Here is a 17,023-nt window from a genome sequence, read left to right as displayed (position 1 = left end):
TCTTCTCCAGAAGTGGCCGAGGCGCGTGCGAGCGGACCCTGGTGCTGCAGGTACGGTGGCCCGGCGGGTGGACGGTTCTCACACACTCCGGGACATCTGGACGATGTTTGTCCTAAATGAGCGGAACAACAAGAAGACCCAAGAGGACGTGGAACGAATACATGGGAACCGCACTGAGATTTATGAGAACACACATGAATTACATGGGGATTAATGCTCCGCGCGTCGGTCCAGTTATCAAAACGATCAACGGGTCCAATCATTTACCTCCATCAGTCACGGGTGAAGCCACAGAAATAATCCAATTAACGCACCTGAACCGCGGAGAATACGTCACGGTTAGGTGCAGTTCATCTTTCTCCCTATATTTACACTTATTTCACGCAAAGAATAAGGACTTTACAAGTATGTTCATCCTGGGCCATCTGCTTCATGTGTTGGAATCGTTGGAAAGGGGGACAACTAAACAAGCAAATCAGCACTAAGATATTAAAAACAGCACAATATGTTACAGGAGTCTAGAAGTTTTGTACAATTAGAGAGGCGCTGCATTGTAAAGAATGGCGGAAGAACAAATAAAAGAACACTTTAATAGCAAAATCAATTTGGTTAGTAAACAGAATTGCATCTGTAATCTGCCGGGGGGGCTCCTGGAGTACCCTGTATCATTTATATGCACTATTACTTATTTACAGCTCACTTTGTTTCGATCTTAGGTTTCATCTACACAGATACATTGTAGCAAACTATTAGAACAGAGGAAAGATTCTTTGTTTATCAAATAAGGGATAGTCAAAAAAATGGATACAAAGTAACAAACGTTCAGTTGCAGGAAGGTTTTACAGATTTCTGAGCTTCTGAATATGAATGTTCCTATTTAATGACTGTAACAAAAAAAAAATCTTGAAATTAAAGGAAAAAAGTAAAAATGAAGTTTATGGGGAAGTTTCAGAACTTTAGATGCCGAGTATAGTTAACGTCGCCCCTTTCCGCTAATCCGATGTATAAACCGCAGAGAAATAACCCCGGGAAGGTCCGACAGGGATGGAAATGATCGGGAGCTGCAGCACACAGATCGGCTGCGGATCTTCACGTGAAATGTTGATTCAGAGTCTTTGGTTTGTTAACCACACATGAGATTAGAATCTGAAGCGTGTGCCCGCTGTTTGTACGTGATGCCAGGCGGAGGGGGTTTTATTGTCCTAGAGAGATACGGTCACCTGTGACAACTCCACCCGCTCCGGCTTCTTTTATAACCTTCAAAAACAACCATGTTTTTCATTGTCTGGTCAGACAGCTGTTAAAATTTTATAGCCGTGATATGAAACATCAATGTGTGCCATGTGATTACACTGGGGGGGTTATTACAGGGGACATTGCAGATCAGGACATAAAGGGAACCTGTCACCTGAATTTGGCGGCACCGGTTTTCGGTCAAGATTACCTTGCGCAGGCGTGTACTACGGAGGACAGATAATGAACTTCAATCCAATATTGCGGCCAGCATGCAGCCAGCGGGTAAGGAAAGGGTGAATCAAACACCCGAAAACTCCGCCCATATGACCGAAAACCGGTCACGCCAAATTCAGGTAACAGGTTCTCTTTAACTACAACCCCCAGTATGCATCAGATCTCGACAAACATGGAGTGTAACTTTGGGAAAACTTTGCTTTTGGGGCGCCTTCAGACATCCGATTTTTACGTATTCGTGATTTTCACAGATAGCACTTGTACCTGTGACAGTCTATGGGGTCATTCACTTGTCAGTGATTTTTCAGGTCGGATTTTGATCCGAGTGTTGAATCAATATCGGTAATAAGTCTTTGGGTCTGTGAAAAAAAAAAAAAAATAGGACTGCACTTAGAGGACATCCGATTTTCACAGATCGTGAGAAAGGAGTAGATGGAGAAAAACTCCGATCCATGCACTCTGCCGATCCATGAATATTCGGTCCGTTTTTCTCGAACTTGGAAAAATTGGATGTCCGAATGGGCCTTTAGTTACATTACATCTTTTGCTCTAGTCATGTCCGAAGCTGCATTTACAATTCTGCAGCAAAACAGTTTTCCACTTTAAGAACAGTTTAAACTAGTGATGAGCGGACGTGCTGGGATAAGGTGTTATCTGAGCATGCTTGTGTGCTAACAGAGTGACTTCGGCATGCTCGCATACTATGCTCGAGTCCCCGCGGGTGAATGTCTCCTGGACTTTCTAAAAGTGTAAACCCCCTTTAAGCTACATATAGACAGGCTGATTTCGGCACACTAATGAGCCCAAGTTGAGCGGTGCTTGTTTAAATGGACCGTCCAGACTGTATGGGGACAGAACCGTTGTTTTGCTCCCATACAGGGCACATATTGTACACAGCACGTCCGCTGTTGACACAGGGCGATGTGCTGCCGACAACAATGATTTTCATGGCGGCATTAATGATCCAAGCCTTTTGCCCGTTAGTCGGCTAATCAGTTGCACGTTTACAAGGGCTGATGATCGGGGACGAGAGTTATTAGAAACTTGTTTTCCAATTATCGGTGTCTGGAATTGTTGCTTTAGACCCCACTATTAACTATGGTAGCAGATGCAGTTCGGATATGACTGGTTATGCTGGGAGCACCAGTTCTACGAGGACTTTAATCCATTAAGACTCATCCAATACAACGGCTGCTGCCAAAGTCTGCAGAATTACTTCTCTGGTGCTAAATTCAGAATTCTGCTGTTTCCGTTTACCAGAAAACATCGCTGGAACTTACAGTAAACTCAAACATTTGTACCCATTTGCGCAGATTTTCTAATATTTTTGTTACCCGGCTCGCTCAGACATGTCAACCTCAGATCTATCACTGATATGTGGGTCCGGCTATGAGTGAGGCCGAGTCTGATTACAGGGGTCCTCAGTGGTCACACAGATGTACCCTGACATAACGCCATGTCGCTCAGTCCCCACCAGGTAGATGGGGGTCTGGGTGAAACGCAGCGGTGTCCTGGAGGAAATGGAAACTAAACCACAGAATGGAAAATGCAAAGAAAACATAAAAAAAGTCTGGGTGTGAAGGGGCCCCCCGGGACCCAGAGTTCAGGAGCGGAGGATGTGGGTTTGGGACAATGTCCAGGGGTTGGGTCCATGGGGAATAAGACAGTGACAGAGGAAATGGGATTTGCAGGCTGAGTAGCGAGGGCGCGCTGCTCGTCAGTGACTGGATACAGGGTGGCCATCACTAGAACATTTTATGAATGGGCCTACTTACTTGTGGTTTCCTTCTTCGATAGAGTTATATTTAAAGGAGAAGTTCTCCATAAATAAATACATCCTTGTCACTGCTATCCAGGATACAGGTATAACCAAAAAACATCCCCCCCATAATGAACACCAGATCACATGAACATGATTCTTCTAAAAACCCTGATGACAGCTTTACACCTCCTTGGCCTTCTGGTCAGGTCGTCACCTGGAATGGCTTCCAACAGTCTTGTAGGAGTTGGCTGAGCACTTGTTGGCTGCGTTGCCTTCACTTTGTCCATCTCATCCCAAACCACGGCCATTGGGCTGAGGTCTGAGGACTGTGAAGGCCATGGCCTCCATCCTTCTCCTCCATGGTCACAGCCCTTACATGGCCTGGAGTTGTGTATTAGGTTGTTGTCAAACCCAAGAGAACAAGGAAAACCATTGCATGGACAGGCGTCTGAAGGCGTTTGACCGGTGCTATGTATGTGCACGGGAGGAGAATCCATCTGTCCTTGGATTAATACCAGGACCATGTAATTGCCGGGCGCGGACAGAGAGCCGCTCGGAAAACGCATGGCAGCTGGGAACATGACACACGTCTCCATTATATGGGCCGGATTGACAGACTGACTACTGAGCTTCCACATTTGTGATTACAGAAGGAATGGGAAACTACTTAGGAAGGGGCTAACCATTAACAATGGGTTGCACATCCAAAAATCGTTGTGTGCCGAGGCTACACCATAGGTGAATACGACCACACTGTGAGCTGCAAGTCATAAATAGTCAAAAACTTGGATTTTGGGGGATTTGCTCGGTATATTACCAATGCGCCCCCATGTACTTGCACAGCCAACGTTAGCTGTGTGCCGCTGCTACACTGCAGCATAGTGCAACTTGTGTCATAGCCAAAGTCTCCTTACAGCCCCAATCTTACAGTCCCAGCCTTACAGCTTGTCTACAACCCACCAATGACTTTCTTTAGACTGCAAAACCTTCTTTTTATCCTTAGTTCTTTGAGGGTATGTGCACAGAGTCAGTTCTGCAGCAAAAATGGTGAAAAATCTCCAAGTTTTTGAGACGTTTTGAGTTTCTGAAGAGGATTTGGAGAGTTTTTTTTGCTCCAATAACACTATGTGCACATAGCCTAAAAGTCTCTATGCACAGTGTCAGCACCTTACATTTGGTATTCGTTATTAGTGAACGTGCTGGGATAAGGCGTTATCCGAGTGCTCGGGTGCCGAGTGTCCAGGGCTGTGGAGTCGGAGTTGGAGAGTCGGAGCCATGGAAATTGAGGAGTCGGATGTTTGGCTTACCGACTCCACAGCCCTGTGAGTGTCTTCGGCGTGCTCGAAAAATACGTTCAAATCCCCATGGCTGCATGCAGGAGAAGAAGATCAGAAATCCTACCGCCGTGTGCGCACACAGTATTGCACCTCCTCGATGTGGGGAAAAACTGGGGCACAAGCAGAAAAGGGGTAAAATAAAAGTGAATGTTCCCAGATCAAGGGAGGAAAACGACAATAGGAACCCCTCTTGTTTTCCTGATATTTTTTTAATGACTTATTTCTACTGAACTGGAGGCGGAAATGTTTTCCATCTCTTCAGGAAATCCTGTATGAGGCATGCACTGGGGCCCGGCTATACGGTCAGCACGAGACTACAACTCCCATCATGCTCTGACGGTAACGTGCTGGCTGATCTCTCGTCAGATAACGGCAATCCACATCAGAACAAAGAAATGACGCAGGAATCCGATGGCGGCAGCCGAGGAGAATGCAGCGGGTGGGTGGCGGTGGTTGGGGGGGGGCTTTTGGACACTGGACGTCTTTTGTTCAGTCCGGTCTAAATGTCATTCAGACGAGGCCTCAATACGTATAAATCAGGAGTTTGAATGGATGGAAGGAGGTAAAACACGAACAGACACCCAACCCATCGGGGAAGAAGGAATCAATCCTCCCATGTGGACGGAATAATCAGTCTACTAACAATTGTATCAAACCTAGATTAGGATTCCTGCTCCGATACATTGTAGCAAACTATCAAGTCAGGAAAGATATGTGCTCTACTCCAGGGGTCCCCAACTCCAGTCCTCAAGGCCCACCAACAGGTCATGTTTTCAGGATTTCCTTAGTCTTGCCCAGGTAATAATTGCATCACCTGTGCAATGCAAAGGAAATCCTGAAAACATGACCTGTTGGTGGGCCTTGAGGACTGGAGTTGGGGACCCCTGCTCTACTCAATTCACCCTCACCCTGTGTATGGAATGGAGGACCTGAAATATCACTGTACTGACAAATCATATCATTTAAAGAGCCCGGTCACTTACCATACATATGTCATTGTTTTTACTTGGTGAAAATGCCGCCATTCTCCTTAATCCGGCGCCGTTTTTGTTTTGCTCCTGCGCCTCTCCATTCCTGAGTTATAGGCCATTCTTCCCTATGAATAAATCTAGCCTAGTTCTCCAAATGGGAGTGGCTTTCAAGACCACACCCACTTAACCAAAGAGACGCAAGTCCTTTTTATACAGGGAAGAAAGGGGTCATATCTAAGGTATGGAGAGGCGCAGGAACAAACAAAAAACATCATTGGATTCAGGAGAACGGAGGAATTTTCACCCAGAAACTCCACACTGTATTTATGGTGACCTATTCTCTATAATTAGAAAACATTTATTTATTGCAGAAAGCTGAAGATTTATCTTGAAAAATTCCTTTAATGTGACCCCCATCATAAGATAATGGGTCAGATTAACAAATATTCTGGATTTTACTAGACAGTTATAGAAAAAGGGTCTATAAAAATCATATTTAAGAAGGTAGAAAACGCTCAGGAAATCCAAAATAAATCATGTTATCAGTTTCACACATCCAACTTTCATTGCCCGAGTCTCCTGACCCGAAATTAACGTGATAAGTGGTTACTCTTGTCAATTGCTTGCAAAAATGTTGCAATGTCCATGTTATTAAAAAAATCTTTTCCATTCAAGACGAGAGACATTTAATTGTGTGTATGGCTTGTTGTTTAGGTTACCAACCACTTCTGCAGCCTATCAGAAGTGGTCGGTCTCCTAGAAAAGGAGAGCGGCACTTCCAAATTCTTTCCTGTAGATCTTGTAAGTGCTGCCCATAAGCTGGCTGGAGACCACTTTTATAGTCATAATTTCCATTTCCTTTAGCTTGTTATGAAGTGTGATGAGATGAATTGTAAAAAAAATCTCTTGCCATAAAAAAATAATAATTTCAACCGAATTTCAAAACTGCCACAAAATGACCTGCTTACATCATTTCAATTACCTTCTCTTTAGCTCAGGAGAAAGTGTTAACGGGAACAAGGCAGCTGATAATCACGCTCATTGGATTAGAAAAGTAGACCGGTTGCTTTAACCCCTTCCCGACCCATGATGCCACGTAGGCGTCATGAAAGTCGGTGCCAATCCGACCCATGACGCCTATGCGGCGTCATGGAAAGATCGCGTCCCTGCAGATCGGGTGAAAGGGTTAACTCCCATTTCACCCGATCTGCAGGGACAGGGGGAGTGGTAGTTTAGCCCAGGGGGGGTGGCTTCACCCCCTCGTGGCTACGATCGCTCTGATTGGCTGTTGAAAGTGAAACTGCCAATCAGAGCGATTTGTAATATTTCACCTATTATAACGGGTGAAATATTACAATCCAGCCATGGCCGATGCTGAAATATCATCGGCCATGGCTGGAAATACTAATGTGCCCCCACCCCACCGATCGCCCCCCCAGCCCCCCGATCTGGCCGGTACACTGCTCCGGCTCCCCTCCGTCCAGTGCTCCGCTCCCCCCCGTGCTCTTGTCCGCTCCCCCCGTGCTCCAATCACCCCCCCGTGCTCCAATCACCCCCCCTGCACTCCGATCCACCCCCCCCCGGTGCTCCGTTCCACCCCCCCGTGCTCCATTCCAGCCCCCCCGTGCTCCGTTCCACGACCCCCGTGCTCCGTTCCACCCCTCCCGCGCTCCGATTCCCCCCCCCGTGCTCCGATCCCCCCCCCCCCCCGTGGTCCCCCCCCACCCCATCATACTTACCGATCCAGCCGGGGTCCCGTCCGTCTTCTCCCTGGGCACCGCCATCTTCCAAAATGGCGGGCGCATGCGCAGTGCGCCCGCCGAATCTGCCGGCCGGCAGATTCGTTCCAAAGTGCATTTTGATCACTGAGATAGATTATATCTCAGTGATCAAAATAAAAAAAATAATAAATGACCCCCCCCTTTGTCACCCCCATAGGTAGGGACAATAAAAAAATAAAGAATTTTTTTTTTTCCACTAATGTTAGAATAGGGTTAGGGGTAGGGTTAGGGGTAGGGTTAGGGCTAGGGGTAGGGTTAGGGCTAGGGTTAGGGGTAGGGTTAGGGCTAGGGTTAGGGGTAGGGTTAGGGCTAGGGTTAGGGGTAGGGTTACGGCTAGGGTTAGGGGTAGGGTTAGGGGTAGGGTTAGGGGTAGGGCTAGGGTTAGGGCTAGGGGTAGGGGTAGGGGTAGGGTTAGGGTTAGGGCTAGGGGTAGGGCTAGGGGTAGGGTTAGGGGTAGGGGTAGGGTTAGGGTTTCGGTATGTGCACACGTATTCTGGTTCTCTGCGGATTTTTCTGCTGCGGATTTGATAAATCCGCAGTGCTAAACCGCTGCGGATTTATGGCGGATTTACCGCGTTTTTTTCTGCGCATTTCACTGCGGTTTTACAACTGCGATTTTCTATTGGAGCAGTTGTAAAACCGCTGCGGAATCCGCACAAAGAAGTGACATGCTGCGGAATGTAAACCGCTGCGTTTCCGTGCAGTTTATCTGCAGCATGTGTACAGCGATTTTTGTTTCCCGTAGGTTTACATTGAACTGTAAACTCATGGGAAACTGCTGCGGATCCGCAGCGTTTTCCGCAGCGTGTGCACATACCTTTAGAATTAGGCTATGTGCACACTGTGCGGATTTGGCTGCGGATTGGCCGCTGCGGATTCGCAGCAGTGTTCCATCAGGTTTACAGTACCATGTAAACATATGAAAAACCAAATCCGCTGTGCCCATGGTGCGGAAAATACCGAGCGGAAACGCTGCGTTGTATTTTCCGCAGCATGTCAATTCTTTGTGCGGATTCCGCAGCGTTTTACACCTGTTCCTCAATAGGAATCCGCAGGTGAAATCCGCACAAAAAACACTGGAAATCCGCGGAAAATCCGCAGGTAAAAGGCAGTGCCTTTTACCCGCGGATTTTTCAAAAATGGTGCGGAAATATCTCACACGAATCTGCAAAATTTTGGGGTCCAATTTCTCCTGTTACCCTTGGGAAAATAAAAAATTCTGGGCTAAATAATTATTTTTGAGGAAAGAAAACGTATTTATTATTTTCACGGCTCTGCATTATAAACTTCTATGAAGCGCTTGGGGGTTCACAGTGCTCACCACACATCTAGATAAGTTCCTTTCGGGGTCTAGTTTCCAAAATGGGGTCACTTGTGGGGGGTTTCTACTGTTAAGCCACATCAGGGGCTCTGCAAACGCAACGTGACGCCCACAGAGCATTCCATCAAAGTCTGCATTTCAAAACGTCACTATTTCACTTCCGAGCCCCGGCATGTGCCCAAACAGTGATTTACCCCCACATATGGGGTATTAGCGTACTCAGGAGAAACTGGACAACAACTTTTGGGGTCAAATTTCTCCTGTTACCCTTGGGAAAATAAAAAATTGCAGGCTAAAAGATCATTTTTGAGAAAATAATTTTTTTTTATTTATTTTCATGGCTCTGCGTTATAAACTTCTGTGAAGCACTTGGGGGTTCAAAGTCCTCACCACACATCTAGATTAGTTCCTTTGGGGGTCTAGTTTCCAAAATGGTGTCATTTCTGGGGGATCTCCAATGTTTAGGCACACAGGGGCTCTCCAAACGTGACATGGTGTCCACTAATGATTGGAGCTAATTTTCCATTTAAAAAGCCAAATGGCGTGCCATCCCTTCCGAGCCCTGCCATGCGCCCAAACAGTGGCTTACCCCCACATATGGGGTATCAGCGTACTCAGGACAAACTGGACAACAATATTTGGGGTCAAATTTCTCCTATTATCCTTGGCAAAATAGGAAATTCCAGGCTAAAAAATCATTTTTGAGGAAAGAAAAATTATTTTTTATTTTCATGGCTCTGCGTTATAAACTTCTGTGAAGCACCTGGGGGTTTAAAGTGCTCAATATGCATCTAGATAAGTTCCTTGGGGGGTCTAGTTTCCAAAATGGGGTCACTTGTGGGGGAGCTCCAATGTTTAGGCACACAGGGGCTCTCCAAACGCGACATGGTGTCCGCTAACAATTGGAGCTAATTTTCCATTCAAAAAGTCAAATGGCGCGCCTTCCCTTCTGAGCCCTGCCGAGTGCCCAAACAGTGGTTTACCCCCACATATGAGGTATCGACGTACTCGGGAGAAATTGCCCAACAAATTTTATGATCCATTTTATCCTACTGCCCATGTGAAAATGAAAACATTGAGGCTAAAAGAATTGTTTTGTGAAAAAAAAGTACTTTTTCATTTTTACAGATCAATTTGTGAAGCACCTGAGGGTTTAAAGTGCTCACTAGGCATCTAAATAAGTTCCTTGGGGGGTCTAGTTTCCAAAATGGGGTCACTTGTGGGGGAGCTCCAATTTTTAGGCACACGGGGGCTCTCCAAACGTGACATGGTGTCCGCTAAAGAGTGGAGCCAATTTTTGATTCAAAAAGTCAAATGGCGCTCCTTCCCTTCCAAGCCCTGCCTTGCGCCCAAACAGTGGTTTACCCCCACATATGAGGTATCAGCGTACTGAGGACAAATTGGACAACAACTTTCGTGGTTCAGTTTCTCCTTTTACCATTGGGAAAATAAAAAAATTGTTGCTAAAAGATAATTTTTGTGACTAAAAAGTTAAATGTTCATTTTTTCCTTCCATGTTGCTTCTGCTGCTGTGAAGCACCTGAAGGGTTAATAAACTTCTTGAATGTGGTTTTGAGTACCTTGAGGGGTGCAGTTTTTAGAATGGTGTCACTTTTGGGTATTTTCAGCCATATAGACCCCTCAAACTGACTTCAAATGTGAGGTGGTCCCTAAAAAAAATGGTTTTGTAAATTTCGTTGTAAAAATGACAAATCGCTGGTCAAATTTTAGCCCTTATAACTTCCTAACAAAAAAAAATTTTGTTTCCAAAATTGTGCTGATGTAAAGTAAACATGTGGGAAATGTTATTTATTAACTATTTTGTGTCACATATCTCTCTGGTTTAACAGAATAAAAATTCAAAATGTGAAAATTGCGAAATTTTCAAATATTTCGCCAAATTTCCGTTTTTATCACAAATAAACGCAGAATTTATTGACCTAAATTTACCACTAACATGAAGCCCAATATGTCACGAAAAAACAATCTCAGAACCGCTAGGATCCGTTGAAGCGTTCCTGAGTTATTACCTCATAAAGGGACACTGGTCAGAATTGCAAAAAACGGCAAGGTCTTTAAGGTCAAAATAGGCTGGGTCATGAAGGGGTTAAAAGGGGGCCGAGGCTTGAAATCAATGTCTTCTTCTGCTAAAATGGTTATGGTCAAGGAAACCCGTGCATTCGTCATTGCTGTAAATCAAAAGGGCTTTACCAGCAGGAGCATTGCCTCTAAATCATCCATTTGTTGGATCATCAAGATCATCAAAGAAAGTTTCAATTGCTGTGAAGAAAGTTTACCTTTTCATTTTATTTTGTGCTCGATTTTCATCGCTCGGATATTTTTACAAAATGGGCAGTTTTAGCTTTTCCTGTAATTGTTTACATAAAAAAATAAAAAAATTAAAAAAAAAGCCGATGGACAAACAAAAAAACAAATTGTGATTAGCTTCAAGCACTGATTAGGCAAGAATCGGTGGTGATCAGTCAAGATTTAGCCCAGACGCCGATATCCGGCGGCCAGGGTGAATGGCAGGAGTCTTAAAAAATAAGAGTCAGAAACTTGATATATTTGTTGATAAAAGTAATCTTTCTTCGGAAGCATGCCGCTCCTCGGCCCCCCCAGCTTCCTGCTTTGCCAGGGGTACAACGCTCCCAAAAAATGAAGGTTTCAGTGAGACACGAGCTGGAAAAATCCAAAAATCTGTACAGCTTCAGTGCTGCACTTGTAAGATTTATAGCAAACAGCTTTCAAGCGCTTTTTTTCATTTTCTTGGAAATCAACCTCAGACTGCAGAGGTGGCCGGTAACCTTGGCAACAAGCAGTAACAATAGAATTAAAAAATGTAATCTTTCCATTCTCGAGAACTGAGAGGATTTTTCAAAAGAAGTAAATCAAAATTGAGTGTTGCCCTTACATAGGAACATTTCGGAACTTGAGACAACCCCTTTAAATACATAATCAGTTTTAGTTCCCTTTATTCTAGAGTGAAATCAGGCACCAGAGATTAATGAAAATTTAGAGGAATTGTCCATAAAATAATAATAGATTTCGGTGTGCCCAGTATGAATTCAGCACACAGACATTTTTTATTACAGGTCACAGTTTACGGTCAGTTCCCCTCGTAAAAAGTGGAAACTTCTATGTGGTCACAAAAAACTTCTGCTTTTTCTCTGCATCACGAGATTTCCGAAAGATCTAAAGGAAACTGAGATTTCTAAAAATGGGGGAAAAAAAAGGATAAAGGGCAACTACAGTGCTCTATAAATGAACGTAATAGGGTTTCCAGAATTAGGAAACCATAACTGCAGTGCCACACCTGTCCGCAGGTTCTGTGCTGCACTGATGCTTACAATGCACAACGGCAACTTACTACCAAGGCCTACAGCTTTCAGTCTACCGCTGCGGCCGGACACCTACAGCTTTCAGTCTACCACTGCGGCCGGACACCTACAGCTTTCACTCTACCGCTGCGGCCGGACGCCTACAGCTTTCACTCTACCGCTGCGGCCGGACGCTTACAGCTTTCAGTCTACCGCTGCGGCCGGACACCTACAGCTTTCAGTCTACCACTGCGGCCGGACGCTTACAGCTTTCAGTCTACCGCTGCGGCCGGACGCTTACAGCTTTCACTCTACCGCTGCGGCCGGACGCCTACAGCTTTCACTCTACCGCTGCGGCCGGACGCCTACAGCTTTCACTCTACCGCTGCGGCCGGACGCTTACAGCTTTCAGTCTACCGCTGCGGCCGGACGCCTACAGCTTTCAGTCTACCGCTGCGGCCGGACGCTTACAGCTTTCAGTCTACCGCTGCGGCCGGACGCTTACAGCTTTCAGTCTACCGCTGCGGCCGGACGCCTACAGCTTTCACTCTACCGCTGCGGCCGGACGCTTACAGCTTTCAGTCTACCACTGCGGCCGGACACCTACAGCTTTCACTCTACCGCTGCGGCCGGACGCCTACAGCTTTCACTCTACCGCTGCGGCCGGACGCTTACAGCTTTCAGTCTACCGCTGCGGCCGGACGCCTACAGCTTTCAGTCTACCGCTGAGGCCGGACACTTACAGCTTTCAGTCTATTGCTGCGGCCGGACGCCTACAGCTCGCGGCTAGATGCCAACAGCTCGCGGCTACCGCTCCCGCCAGACGCCTACAGCTTTCAGTCTACTGCTGCGGCCGGACGCTTACAGCTTTCAGTCTACCGCTGCGGCCGGACGCCTACAGCTTTCAGTCTATTGCTGCGGCCGGACGCTTACAGCTTTCAGTCTATTCCTGCGGCCGGACGCCTACAGCTTGCGGCAACCGCTGCAGCCAGATGCCAACAGCTCGCGGCTACCGCTGCCGCCAGATGCCTACAGCTTTCAGTCTACCGCTGTGGCCTGACGCCAATAGCTCGCGGCTACAGCCTGAAGCTGTGGGTGCAGCTCGAGGTCGTAGCTGTCACTTCACAACATGCCAAAAAACTGAATACGTGATATCTCTATGACAACCATGATATCACATCCCCATATATATTACTGACGCCATGTGAATTACATCATCTCTCCTTATTCTCACCAGTAGCGACTGCTTTATAACTCTGCTCCCTGCTATGACCGTCACTGGTCGGCTGCATAGTCTGCTCATCCTCATCAGAGGCTCAGGCTGCAGAGCTTTGGTCCATGGTCTAGGCCGGATCCACACACAGATGTTGCAGCAGTCTGAGCCTCTGATGAGAGGTGAATTCAGATCACCATAGACTCCAATAGACAGTAACCAGTCAGAGCTGTCGGTACACTCTTCTCCTGGCAGAATCCGCAGCCGCGGATTTACCGCGGTTTTTATGCAGATTTTGTGCGGAACTTTTGTGCAAATTTTCAGCGGTTTTTGCCACTGCGGATTTTTAAAGGGAACCTGTCACCCCGTTTTTTCAGATTGAGATATAAATACTGTTAAATAGGGTCTGCACTGTGCGTTACTATAGTGTATGTAGTGTACCCCGATTCCCCACCTATGCTGAGAAATACATTACCAAAGTCGCCGTTTTCGCCTGTCAATCAGGCTGGTCAGGTCGGGTGGGCGTGGTGACATCGCTCTTTTCTTCCCCAGCTTTCCGTTGGTGGCGTAGTGGTGTGCGCATGTCCAGAGTTCCGAATCCCCTGCGCGCACGTGAAGCAAAAGCGCGCGTTCTGCGCTATTGCCCCTCTCATCGGTGGGGGCGGCCATCTTCCTGGGGCCGCGCGTGCGCAGATCGAGTGCTCTGCTGCACGGGGCTTCAGGAAAATGGCCGCGGGATGCCGCGCGTGCGCATTAGAGATCGCGGCGGCCATTTTCCCAAAGCCGAGATGCAAACTCGGCTTTGGGAAAATGACCGCCGCGATCTCTAATGCGCACGCGCGGCATCCCGCGGCCATTTTCCTGAAGCCCCGTGCAGCAGAGCACTCGATCTGCGCACGCGCGGCCCCAGGAAGATGGCCGCCCCCACCGATGACAGGGGCAATAGCGCAGAACGCGCGCTTTTGCTTCACGTGCGCGCAGGGGATTCGGAACTCTGGACATGCGCACACCACTACGCCACCAACGGAAAGCTGGGGAAGAAAAGAGCGATGTCACCACGCCCACCCGACCTGACCAGCCTGATTGACAGGCGAAAACGGCGACTTTGGTAATGTATTTCGCAGCATAGGTGGGGAATCGGGGTACACTACATACACTATAGTAACACACAGCGCAGGCCCTATTTAACAGTATTTATATCTCAATCTGAAAAAACGGGGGTGACAGGTTCCCTTTAACATGGAGGGGTGCAGAAACACTGCAGATCCGCACAAAAGAAGTGACATGCACTTCTTTGAAATCTGAAGCAATTCCGCACTGATTTTTCCACACTGTCTGCACATTTTTTTTTTCCATTGAATAACATTATACTGTACAACACAGTGCGGTTCTGCAGCGGTTCTGCGTGGAAAAATCTGCTGCGGATCCGCAGCAAATCCGCATCGTGTACACATAGCCTAAGGGGGAATAGTTGCAGCCCATGGGCCAGCTGCAAGAGGAGGACGGAGATGTATGTGAAGTCACAGTGATGACCCACGTCAGGGTCGGCAGCCAAACTGACCCGGAATGAGACTGAAAAAAATGACCTAATGGAAGATTTCACCACCAGAGGCTGCGGAACGTCTCGTCATATACTGGGATTATGCCGGAAGACAGGATTTTTACCCACAGTGACCAGAATGGCTGCAATTCATATTGTCATTTTTGCAGAAATGGCCTTAACAAAAGATGCACAATGCCCGAGCTGTCGCCAAAGTCCTGATTTAAGCGGGGCATATCTAAGAAATCTTTAGTCACTTCGTAGATTGAGTGGAAAGTTCCCACTGCAGAGCTGCAGACATTTGGGCAATGAACCAGGAACCCAGCCTTTGCCAGTGGCAGAGATCATTATGGAGAACATGACGACACTGGCAGTGATGGAGGCGCTGCTGCATCAGAGGGAAATGATGAACAGACGAAGGCTCTGCTGCCCAATGAGGACAACGCCATGGGGGAGGCGGAGTGCAGGGAGCGCCGCCGAGGGCAGGGAGCGCCACAAAGTGCAGGGAGCGCCACAACCCAATATGCACCCATCAAAGTAAGATATAAGAGCCCAGGGACATCCATACAACACAGGCAAACACTGTACACTGGAAGCCCCCCATACAATCATACAGGGGAGGGGAAGCTCTGGGATCTGGATGTTGGCACAACAATCTAACAGGGGACACCACACAGCGATCATCAAGCCAAGTGAGTACATTTTAGGAACCCAGCAACAGGGTGGGAACGTCCACTGCCCCCCAAGGCTCAGTAGGTGTAGATACCTCAACTGCCCAGTGGCTCAGTGGGCGCATCTCCTGCACGCCGACGCTGAGTAGGCGCATCTCCTGCATGCTGACGGTCAGTGGGCGCATCTCCTGCACACCTTGGCTCAGTGGGCGCACCTCCTGCACGCCGACGCTCAGTGGGCGCATCTCCTGCACGCCGACGCTCAGTGGGCGCATCTCCTGCACGCCGACGCTCAGTGGGCGCATCTCCTGCACGCCGACGCTCAGTGGGCGCATCTCCTGCACGCCGACGCTCAGTGGGCGCATCTCCTGCACGCCGACGCTCAGTGGGCGCATCTCCTGCACGCCGACGCTCAGTGGGTGCACCTCCTGCACGCCGACGCTCAGTGGCCCCATCTCCTACACACCTTGGCTCAGTGGGCGCATCTCCTGCACGCCGACGCTCAGTGGGTGCACCTCCTGCACGCCGACGCTCAGTGGGTGCACCTCCTGCACGCCGACGCTCAGTGGGCGCATCTCCTGCACGCCGACGCTCAGTGGCCCCATCTCCTACACACCTTGGCTCAGTGGGCGCATCTCCTGCACGCCGACGCTCAGTGGGTGCACCTCCTGCACGCCGACGCTCAGTGGCCCCATCTCCTACACACCTTGGCTCAGTGGGCGCATCTCCTGCACGCCGACGCTCAGTGGGTGCACCTCCTGCACGCCGACGCTCAGTGGGTGCACCTCCTGCACGCCGACGCTCAGTGGGTGCACCTCCTGCACGCCGACGCTCAGTGGGTGCACCTCCTGCACGCCGACGCTCAGTGGCCCCATCTCCTACACACCTTGGCTCAGTGGGCGCATCTCCTGCACGCCGACGCTCAGTGGGTGCACCTCCTGCACACCTTGGCTCAGTGGGTGCACCTCCTGCACACCTTGGCTCAGTGGGTGCACCTCCTGCACACCTTGGCTCAGTGGGCGCATCTCCTGCACACCTTGGCTCAGTGGGCGCACCTCCTGCACACCTTGGCTCAGTGGGCGCATCTCCTGCACACCTTGGCTCAGTGGGCGCATCTCCTGCACACCTTGGCTCAGTGGGCGCACCTCCTGCACCCCGACGCTCAGTGGGCGCATCTCCTACACACCTTGGCTCAGTGGGCGCATCTCCTGCACGCCGACGCTCAATGGGCGCACCTCCTGCACCCCGACGCTCAGTGGGCGCACCTCCTGCACTCCTTGGCTCAGTGGGCGCATCTCCTGCACGCCGACGCTCAATGGGCGCACCTCCTGCACCCCGACGCTCAGTGGGCGCACGTCCTGCACTCCTTGGCTCAGTGGGCGCACACTGCAACCCTCTTTATCCCCCAAAGTGGATGACATTAGGGACATCCCCTCTGTGGTGCCTACCATCTGACAGCCGTGCTGCAGCCCTGTGCTGGAGAGGAGAGGACATCCCCCTGCGTCACTCAGGATGTGACATGAGGGGAGGGAGACATTCCCAATTTACAAAACACTGGGGTAGTGGCTGAACAGGGATAACAACTGCGGCTCCCCCCAAAACTGAACATATAGTTTATGCCAACCGCAGTAAGATGC

At 48.8% G+C, this 17,023-nt stretch overlaps 1 protein-coding gene across 4 annotated transcripts in view; it reads right to left on the bottom strand.

The window, feature by feature from the left end:
- SBF2 (SET binding factor 2) overlaps nucleotides 1–17,023 on the bottom strand; it is a 254,030-nt gene that overhangs the window by 236,744 nt on the left and 263 nt on the right. The window lies entirely within an intron of this gene.

This window comes from Ranitomeya imitator, chromosome 9, assembly GCF_032444005.1.
Source record: "Ranitomeya imitator isolate aRanImi1 chromosome 9, aRanImi1.pri, whole genome shotgun sequence".
NCBI classification, from domain to species: domain Eukaryota; kingdom Metazoa; phylum Chordata; class Amphibia; order Anura; family Dendrobatidae; genus Ranitomeya; species Ranitomeya imitator.
The sequence above is the reverse complement of the archived record's forward strand: the minus strand, read 5'-3'. Positions and strand labels throughout refer to the sequence as shown.